This window comes from Biomphalaria glabrata, chromosome 8, assembly GCF_947242115.1.
Source record: "Biomphalaria glabrata chromosome 8, xgBioGlab47.1, whole genome shotgun sequence".
NCBI classification, from domain to species: Eukaryota; Metazoa; Mollusca; class Gastropoda; family Planorbidae; genus Biomphalaria; species Biomphalaria glabrata.
In genome coordinates, this window is record NC_074718.1 from 45735498 (window position 1) to 45747439 (window position 11942).

Below are 11942 nucleotides of genomic sequence, written 5' to 3' on the forward strand. Positions count from 1 at the left end.
CTGAAAGGGGAATTTAACTTTTTTTATGCGAAATTAAGCTAAGCAAACTTTTTTACCGAAAATCGGAAAACATGGCACTTTAAGTGGTCTAGGAGATAAGTTCTAGAACCTTTGCATTAATCTCACTTATGTCACTTTTTTAAAGACTCTATATATTCCAAGCCAAATTTAGCGTAGCTTTTTGTATTTAAAAAAAATGCATTGGTTCTGATTAGAAATTGTGTGTGTGTGACGGAATGTCCTTGAAATGATGACACGCTGAACGCCATAGGTGTTCTGTGGACGCACACACTAAACACTAGGACTAGAAAGTGTACTCAATGTAGGCCTATTTCAAGTTCAACATTGGAACCTTTACGCATTGAGAAAGTCATGTATCTAACACCGTTCAAAGGTCATTATACCATGTCACTCGCTTAAGTACAGCTGGCATCTTACAGCGTATTTCATCATAGATACATAAGCGTATCCTAAAGAGTGCGGAGACTGTAGGAGCCTTGGCCTAATTTCTACCGTCCCACCCCATGGAAATGCACATGAACGCGGGGAATCTGTGTATCTTTATGAAAAAAAAAGTCATTTTGTGTAAATAATTATGATCCAGTTAACCACATATAAAATTACATGCATAAATCTACTTGATCTTATAAGCTTTTGTTTTATTTCTGCTGCTTCACTGCTTTTTTCTCAAATTGTAAATTGTGAGCAAATGCAGATACACATCAAAGAAAGAAATTTGACAATCATTATTGGAAAGGTGAGCTGTTTTAGAGCTTCCGCTCGATCGCACTCGCCGTCTCTGTAATGAATCAAAACTATGGTGATAGTAGACCTTACTATAGATAGATAGATACTATAGATACATTCAGAAAGTCGGATGTCACGATTCGAGTTTTTTTTTTTCCAATTACAGGATTAAACGTTGCCCTCTACTAGTCTATATACTAACATTAAAATATCTTTATTTGGTATAATTGTTAGTACTAGAAAAAGATTTTTAACGATTTCTCAAAAGAGTTTGCACAAATATTTCTGTAACAAAAATGACTTATTGTATACTTTAAAAGAAAAAAAAACTCAATTTCTGTTACACGTACTTCAAATATAGAGCTATGTCAAATACTCTAGAGTAGGCTACTCTAGACCTATTTTAAAATGAATATAAGCCATATTTATAAACTTTTCATTCAGAAGAGCTATGTCAATCAGTAAGTAGAAACATTGTCCAAATATAAATAGTCCTACAACACCTGAATTTGTAAGGGAAAGTTAGAAATAACTTCTCAATTTCCTATTTTTGTCTATAGAACGCGTAGGTTTTTTTTTTCACAGATAAATAAATTACTGCACACATTAATTAATAATAACAATAATAACAGAGACTTTGTGTTTATACCAGTTGACATAGAAGACTATCTTTTTATTTCCTCACTTCCTGTTACGTATTCACAACAAACAATGACGCAATATACACATAGGCCTATTAGCACAACTTGTTCAGGCAAAGTGTAAAACGGCAATTGATGTTGTCAATAACATTGGTCTAAGCTTTTTTTTTTTTTTTTGAAATAATCTTTCTATTCGCCAGTGTTCTAAGCAGTTCTTTAAAGTGTAGCATTTATTTTAATTACTAGATCTAGTGTGTTGGTCGTCCTGCAACTTCAATTGTGCTGATTAAATTGTTGATACACAAGCTGTCTCTTATCTTCTTATGACGTTACTTCAAAAAAGAAGATCATTACGTCTTGTATTTTGTGTAGAATGCATTGAAAACCAAAAAAAATAAATAAATAAATAATATGCGACAGTGGCGTATCTAGGGTGGGGGAAGGATAGGGGAGAATTTGAAAATCCCCACTTGAGGGGGGCCCCCAAATGAGTGTTTTTTTACATTAAATATTACGCAACATGCAGGGGCCCCCAAAGAGTTCAAGCCCCCTGGCCCCCAAATGATGTCAAATTCATAGCTACGCCCCTGATATGCGAACTTGGTTCATCAAAAGCACTTTCTTATATGTACCGGTAAGCCACAAAAAAAAAAAAAAAAAAAATTTTAAATAACAGAATTCACTGATGAATTGTACGTTAGTGGTTTGACCAAGGCTAGTAGGACTACCAACTAGGAACCACGTGACTTTAAACCGGTGAAAAGTTTCAATGTGATATTAGGTCTAGTGGTAAACAAGGTATCACTGTTATCTTGCTTTATGTTTTAAGATATTAACCTAATTCAAGACGCTCAAATAACCCTAAAAAAAAAAAGAAGCAGAATGTTGAAATAACGTATTCATCTATCAATCCAAATACAAAAGCTTTACTCGTCATGACATTGGGATTGTATAATCACACATGTGTTAAATATGCCAAAAGAACGAAAAGTTTTGTTAAAGGGGGGTGTGGGGGGGGAAGTGGGCCTAGATCAAGTGAGGAAGAATAAGGAATGTTTGACAAAAACTGATTCGACTTGTATGCTAACTGCGAACTGTTTAACTGCGAAAGTAAAGTAAAAGTAAAGTTCCCCTTTCAGACCTTGTGGTCTATAGGGCAGATGATGTAAAGGTTATCTGTGTCTGAGGCCTACGGTTTACGAGGGTGTCATGTGGCCAGCACAACGACCAACCGCCTTTACGTTTCTCCAACTAACGTTAGGTACCCATTAGACCTGGGTGGACTCAGAGACGCCCGAAGATCCTGAATTTAAAAATCCCAGTCTTCACCAGGATTCGAACCCCGAAACCCCTGTTCGGTAGCCAAGCGCTTTACCGCTCAGCCACCTCCCCTAACTGCGAAAGGAATCAGACAATACAATGATGTAGACTTGAATTTTACTTTTGATCACCATGTAAAATTCAAACAACGATTGTTATTGGAGTGTAGGATATGTGCGTATTTTTTTTTCTGATATAACCACGAGGAAAAAGGGGAGCAGATTTTTTTTTTCTAATTGTGTAAGCAGAAGAGATTCTCATTCAATCTTGAGGTTGTCGGGCGTGAATCAAACGAATAACAAGAAAATATATATATAAAAAAAAGCTTGTCATAAAAAAGGGGGGTATCCGTGTGAATATTACCGTGATCGCTGGTTTCGTCACGTAAAATAAATACGTGTCAAATTTCAGTTTGATTTGAGATTGGATGTGGAAAAAATAACGTGTACAAACTTTTTTTTCCCCACATAGACAGATAGAGTTGATACAGGCTTTGTAAGAAGGACTGGTGCGAAAGTTGAAGATGAGACTAACCAGAAACAGAAAAGACTTCTATTTGTCGTGAGCTAGATTTGGTTAAACTAAGAATTTCATTTGTTACTTCACATTTGAAACGAGTATTCACTTATAGAGTATTCACAATAGAGTAACATCATCACTACATTTTGAGACACTTCAGAACAGAAGACTAGAAAGCAAACAAGCAGGGACTTGGCAGAATTTAAGTCATTGGTTAATATGCATGACTAAATGCATGACGCGTAGGACGTAATCATCTTCTTTTTTGAAGTAACGTCAGTATTATATAAGATAAGATAAGCAATAATAGCGTACATGAAAAGAATCTGAACCATAATTACAAATACAAAACACAACTTAATACAATTCTCACACAGACACAGGGATTGAAGTAACGTCTGTATCATATAAGATAAGATTTCTTTTTCCATTTGCTGGGACAAATTCGAACAAGTGCTTTCTCTACCCTTGTGCCATTAAAAGCTTCGGGCTGAAGTGCCTGAATCAGCAAGGAAACTAACTCTCGAATCTAATTAACATGCATGACTAGATCTAATAGATTAACATACGTATGTGCCTAATTTTCTTCTACTTTGAAGGAACGTCTGTACTTTATAAGATAAGAGAATTACTTCTTGTTACCCCGTTCAATATTGTGATGCATAGTGCCTACTACCCTTGTGCCATTATAGCTTCGGGCTGAAGTGCCTGAATCAGCAAGGAAACTAACTCTCGAATCTAATTAACATGCATGACTAGATCTAATAGATTAACATACGTATGGGCCCAATTATCTTATACTTTGAAGGAACGTCTGTACTTTAATAATAAATGGCTCTAAATCAACACCGATAACAGTAAACTCAGGTGTACCTCAAGGTACAGTCTTGGGTCCACTACTATTTTTAATTTACATAAATGATTTACCAAATTGCATTAGTTCAGGAACAAAAGTCAGATTATTTGCAGACGATTGCATAATATATAGAACAATAAAAACAACACAAGACACAGATATTTTACAAAGAGAATTAGATGAATTACAGAAATGGGAATCAAATTGGAGCATGTCTTTCCACCCAGAAAAATGTCAGTTGTTAAGAGTAACAAAAAAAACTAAAACAAATTAATTCCACTTATCTTATTCATGGCAAACCAGTATCACAGACTAAAAACGCAAAATACCTAGGTGTTATAATAAATGAAAAACTATCATGGAATCCACATATTGATGAAACTACAAAAAAATCAAACAAAGCATTAGGATTTATTAAAAGAAATTTCTATAAATCAAATAAGAACATAAAACTAAAATGTTACTTAACCTTGGTTAGGCCAATAATAGAATATGCATCCTCCGTTTGGGACCCCTCAACTCAAGAAAACATTAAGAAACTGGAACAGACACAAAATAGAGCAGTGAGATTCATAACAAACGAATATTCACATTTGACTAGAGTAACACCTTTAGTAAAATCACTAAATTTAGAAAGCCTTCAGGACAGAAGGCTCAAAAGTAAAGTAGCAATCATACATAAAACACTGAACCATAATCTTCAAATACAAAAACAAAATTTAATAAAATACTCTGAAAGACACAAAGATAAAGGCACATTCCTCGTCCCATATGCTAGGACAAATTTGTACAAATACTCCTTCTTCCCTAGTGCTATTAGAGCATGGAATGGGTTGCCTGAGCTAGCCAGGAAAACCAGTGACTTGGCAGAATTTAAGTCATTGGTTAATATGCATGACTAAATGCATGACGCGTAGGACGTAATCATCTTCTTTTTTGAAGTAACGTCTGTATTATAGGCCTATAAGATAAGAAGAAGATACTTTATAAGATAAGAGAATTACTTCTTGTTACCCCGTTCAATATTGTGATGCATAGTGCCTACTATATCTAACATCTTTCTACTTCTTTAATTTGATGGTAAATAAATACTAGATCTAGCTTATATCTGTCTTAATCTTATACAATTGTTCTGCATCGTATTTTTTAAATGAAGAAAGTTTGCATTTATATTTTGTTTTATTACACTTAATCCAATTAGGCCTACCAATAAAATGTTTGTAATTTAAACAGTAAAGATTTTTTGGACACGTTAGCCTCCTATAGCCAGCCGCCTACGCCCCTAGTAGTTGCAATACCCTGATTCCATTGACATAGAAAAACAAATAATGTATTCTAGTTACTGTGCGTGGTTGACCGCTAGTGATCTTTCTGCACGCAAACACGTCATGTTTCTTGAAGGTCACTGAACATAATGTAATTTCCTTTAACTTGCACTATATAGATCTAGATCTTATCATTGTTTTAAGTGGGTTTTTGCGGAAGATAAGCTGATTAGATGCTGCATCTTGAAAAAAAAAACAACGAACCTGCGGGCACATTTTGTCATCACATTAGTTATGTTGTGAGTGGAATAGTAATTGCAACCATCAGCGGCGTTACCATTTACCGTCATGGATGGCTGCCTGGTCGTGCGGTTTGCGCGCTGGACTGTCGGATTTATCCAAGGTCTCGGGTTCAAACCCTGCCCGCTCCAATCCCCCGTCGTCTTGCGGGAGGCTTGGACTAGGAAGTAAACTATCTTCAACTCTGAAGGGACACCCGAAACATGTAAATATTTTACAAACAAAACATCAGTGTGTCACTCGTTACGTAATTTTAAGTAACGTTTTTTTTTTTGACCTCAATCATAAAATGAATGGTCACGTGATCTTCATGTTTGATTTGAATTAGGTCATAAGTTGTATAGAAATATAAGGAAACCCTCTGAGTCAATGGTGTTTGTTTGCGATTGGTGAATGAGGTCACGTGTTATTTGGTATGACACAGCATACGATTGGCGTGCGATTATATTACTTGCAAATGTGCGTTACGTCTTTGAGTACTTCCGGTATTTAGTTGTGTTTCTTATTTTCTAGGTCTAAGACATATTTAATTAGATACTACTTTCTCCTAAACTCCTTTACTTCCTACTTTCATTCTCCTGAAAAAACTGTGTCACTGTAATGATATGCTCTTTAAATGCTTAACTGTATTGTACATGTTGGAATCAAGTTGGAGTAATTTCTGACACAGAATGGAAAACTAACCAACAATGTCCTTTTCCTTTTCAGAAAAGTCCTCCGCGTTCATGGCAACAAAAAAGACCGTTACTTGTGCCACCACTCGCTTATATTAAATCTTATCTTATCTTATATAATACAGACGTTACTTCAAAAAAGAAGATGATTACGTCCTACGCGTCATGCATCTAGTCATGCATGTTAACCAATGACTTAAATCCTGCCAAGTCACTGGTTTTCCTGGCTAGCTCAGGCAACCCATTCCATGCTCTAATAGCACTAGGGAAGAAGGAGTATTTGTACAAATTTGTCCTAGCATATGGAACGAGGAATGTGCCTTATAGAAACAGGCGGCCTTAACATCATCTGCCCCATAGATCGCAAGGTCTGAAAGGGGAAACATTACTATACTTATAGTTTTAATATGCGTCTCGCTTGTAGGAGTTGATTACAAGCTATTCTATAGAAGAAAAGTAGGTCTATATAATCCACGATAGGCGCCCATCAACCGATATAGTTTTAAAACATAAACATATGTGTTTATTGCATTCATATTGTTACGTCTCTCCTACTACTATCCAGACTCTCTTCAAACTGCACCACACGACACAACGAACTTAAAGAACCTCACAACTCAGGGCTCCAAAGTGTCAGTCAGTTTAATTTCAAATACATCGCAATTGGCAACAACATTAACACTGTCTTTACAAAAACCTCCGCATGACTTCACACACCGTGCTGGTTCTCGCCTCGTCTTGGCCACATAGCGAGGTAACGTGAAGTGATTCTAACGCACTCGCTCTTATATAGTGTCTCTACTGGCCTCGAACCTTCTTGACCACTCCAGTTGATCACTTTCGCCGTGACTTGCGTGCGTAATATTTACGACACTGGTCCTTGCCGGCCGAACTGGCGTGTACTGTCACTTTTCTCGGTTGACCGCTCGTCCTGCGCTGGACTGTGGCGATTTGGGTAGGCTAAAAACACACAGCACTACCCCCATCACCACCACTGTTTACAACAATATATAAAAACACTTACTCTTGACTAAAACGTATTTAAAGATATATTCTAATCTGAACTGAAGGCTAAACATGAAAACTCTCAGTGTAAATATTTATAATTAGCTTGGATAATTGAATTGCAGAGCTGTTTTTTTTTTTTTTCAATTTAACTTTTGTTACCGAACTGTAAAATAAATTTTGTTATGTTGGATTGGGATACAGTCTAGACTTAGGAAAAAGTAGATTTGATTGGGACATAGTCTTCATTTGGTTAGAGAAAGTCTGCAGTTTGACAGAAGGAACTTTTTAAAAATAACTTTCATCCATCTTGACCTTGACCACAATCATCAGCAGTCCATGGCCTTGAACACACTTTTCAGCCATCTGTGATTTTGACCACACACATCAGCAATGCAAAAAAAAAATATTTTTTTTAATTGAAATCTTGACCTTTCAGAGTGGTTCTCGGTTGGCGGGCACTAAATTAATTTCATTCTAATGTCACTAAGAAATGACAGGACACCAGACTTAACTTCATTAACTAGTCCTAGACAGGCATGGTATAGGGCAGGGGTTCTCAACCTGTGGGTCGCGACCCCCTTGGGGGTCGATTGACGATTTGCCAGGGGTCGCCTAAGACCATCGAAAATATGGATTGTTATTGTCTATTCTTCTAGTGCTGTGTGTGTGTGTGGGGGGGGTCGAGGCAGAGTGGGGGATTGTAAAAAGGGGTCGCCGAGCATAAAAGGTTGAGAACCGCTGGTATAGGGCATATATATGCTCACGTGATTTAAGAGTACATAATTACATATTGACATACATAAATCACGTCTTTCATAAATAAAGTATCATATACTTTTTGCAGATAATGCCCCATCAAGTTTTTAGTTTGCAAATTCATTTTCCTCTACGCTAAGTCTAAGCTTTTAGTCGTTTCGAGAGAGCTGTAACAGACTTGTTTTGTTATTGGCAACGTTGAGACCTTTTATCACGTGACAGTACCAACAACGCCACCATGAATGAGCCTTGTTATTATTGAGATCATGCATCCATTTATGGCAAGTCACTGTATAGACAAAACCATGCATCCATATTATGGAAAAACAAGCCTCGATATAGATAGGACAATGCATCAGTTATGGACTGTGCATATAGGACCTTACATCCATTATAGAAAGACAAGCTACGATACAGATTGGACAATTCATCAATTTTGAACAAACTACGATATACACAGGACACTGCATTAATTATAAACCAGCAAAGTATATAGGACCTTACATACATTATAGAAAGCCAGGCCACGATGTAAAAGCCAAGCCACGATGTAGATAGGACCTTACATTCATTATAGAAAGCCAGGCCACGATGTAGATAGGACCTTACATTCATTATAGAAAGCCAGGCCACGATGTAGATAGGACCTTACATTCATTATAGAAAGCCAAGCCACGATGTATATAGGACAAAGTCAGATAGCCGCTCCACATTTCTTAGTGACATTAGAGCCTGAATCAGCTAGCAAATATAATGATTGTGTGGCTGCCTGGTCGTGCGGTTTGCGCGCTGGACTGTCGTTCAGATTTATCGATGGTCCAGGGTTCAAACCCTGCCCGCTCCCATTCCCCGTCGTCCTGCGGGAGGTTTGGACTAGGAAGTAATTAGCTTCAACTTTGAAGGAACATCGGAAACATGTAAAAATTTTTTACAAACAATGATTTAGCACGACTAGATTAACACATGAACACCAGGATACGACTAGATTAACACATGAACACCAGGATACGACTAGATAAACACATGGACACCAGGATACGACTAGATTAACACATGGACACCAGGAAATGACTAGATAAACACATGGACACCAGGACACGACTAGATAAACACATGGACACCAGGACACGACTAGATTAACACATGAACACCAGGACACGACTAGATTAACACATGAACACCAGGACACGACTAGATTAACACATGAACACCAGGACACGACTAGATTAACACATGAACACCAGGACACGACTAGATTAACACATGAACACCAGGACACGACTAGATTAACACATGAACACCAGGACACGACTAGATTAACACATGAACACCAGGACACGACTAGATTAACACATGAACACCAGGACACGACTAAATTAACACATGAACACCAGGACACGACTAGATTAGCACATGGACACCAGGACACGACTATATTAACACATGGACACCAGGACATGACTAGATTAACCCATGGACACCAAGACACGACTAGATTAACGCATGGACATGCGTAGGACGTAATAATCTTCTTTTTTTTGAAGGACCTTCTGTAATTTATAAGATTCTACTTTTTCTTTTTAATTGTCTTACAAAGACTCTTGGAATTCTATTTTTTTTTTACAAGGGCAGATAATATCAACACAAGGGCAGCATCAACGCTTTTATTATTACTATTAAGCTATAATTTAACAACACTATATATTTATTATTAGTAATATTCTCCAGTCAATACTATTTTTAGGTAATGTTAAGCTCGAGATAAAAAAAAAAAGAAACTTTGATTCATTTGTAATCTTTTGAACAATGTATGTATAAAAAATGCTTGACGCAGTGGTGTAGTCAGGTACCAGTGGGCCCGGGTTCTAGAATATAATAATACCCCACCCCGGCCCCAATATGACAAATTTTGTGTGACAAAAAAAGTCGAGTAGTTTGTATGTATCGGTACATTGACTTAAAGACATTCTAATACAACTTCATGAACACAGCTGACAGAAAAGAAACAGTGAAGACCATGTTTAAGCACTGTTTAGTACAGTGAACATAATGCGCAAGCGGCTGCTTATGTTGAAACAATGCCTGAAGGCCATTTTACTACTGTCCACTCATATAGGAAGCACCCTCATAGCCTTGACCTTGCAAGTAATTTATTTCTTGAAGTATTACTTCCGCCAATTCTGCAGACTTCTGGTTCTCACTAATATGAAAACCTAGAAATGACTATCTGATTGCTATTTCTTTGGATATTTCGTCATCGAAGCTCATGAAACAATTTCAGAAAATAATGTTAATTAAATCAACTTTTGATATTTCTTGAATGCTGTCAATCATGTGAGAGAAAAAGTGGCGTAGACTGGATCTCCTTTAGTGGGCCTATTTTTGCTAAAGATGCATCGCCCATCATGTCTGCTATTTAAATAAATTTAAATTTAATAAAATACTATGAAAGACACAAAGATAAAGGCACATTCCTCGTCCCATATGCTAGGACAAATTTGTACAAATGCTCTTTCTTCCTTAGCGCTATTAGAGCATGGAATGGGTTTCCTGAGCTAGCCAGGAAAACCAGTGACTTGGCAGAATGTAAGTCATTGGTTAATATGAATGACTAAATGCATGATACGTAGGACGTAATCATCTTCTTTTTTGAAGTAAGGTCTGTATTATATAAGATAAGATATTTCGTTTTGAATCGGTGGATTGGAGTAAAGGGTCGCGTTTTGTTTTGTTTTATTAAGAATGTCTGTAACTGCTAAGAAATTGTCTTTACTATTTGTGCTACCTAAACGATAATCTTAGCGATGACCGTTAAATGCTAAAATTTAAATTAATATTCCCGATGAGTTAATTTCCGTCAGTAATTGTCAAATTCTTCTTCTTCTTATATACTACAGACGTTACTTCAAATAGAAGATGATTACGTCCTACGCGTCATGCATTTAGTCATGCATATTAACCAATGACTTAAATTCTGCCAAGTCACTGGTTTTTCTGGCTAGCTCAGGCAACCCATTCCATGCTCTAATAGCACTAGGGAAGAAGGAGTATTTGTACACATTTGTCCTAGCATATGGGACGAGGAATGTGCCCTTATCTTTGTGTCTTTTTGAGTATTTTATTAAATTTTGTTTTTGTATTTGAAGATTATGGTTCAGTGTTTTATGTATGATTGCTACTTTACTTTTGAGTCTTCTGTCCTGAAGGCTTTCTAAATTTAGTGATTTTACTAAAGTTGTTACTCTAGTCAAATGTGAATATTCATTTGTTATGAATCTCACTGCTCTATTTTGTGTCTGTTCCAGTTTCTTAATGTTTTCTTGAGTTGAGGGGTCCCAAACGGAGGATGCATATTCTATTGTTGGCCTAACCAAGGTTAAATAACATTTTAGTTTTATGTTCTTATTTGATTTATAGAAATTTCTTAGTGCTATTAGAGCATGGAATGGGTTGCCTGAGCTAGCCAGGAAAACCAGTGACTTGGCAGAATGTAAGTCATTGGTTAATATGCATGACTAAATGCATGATACGTAGGACGTAATCATCTTCTTTTTTTTGAAGTAAGGTCTGTATTATATAAGATAAGATATTTCGTTTTGAATACGTGGATTGGAGTAAATGGTCGCGTTTTGTTTTGTTTTATTAAGAATGTCTGTAACTGCTAAGAAATTGTCTTTACTATTTGTGCTACCTAAACGATAATCTTAGCGATGACCGTTAAATGCTAAAATTTAAATTAATACTCGCGATGAGTTAATTTCCGTCAGTAATTGTCAAATTCTTCTTCTTCTTCTTATATACTACAGACGTTACTTCAAATAGAAGATGATTACGTCCTACGCGTCATGCATTTAGT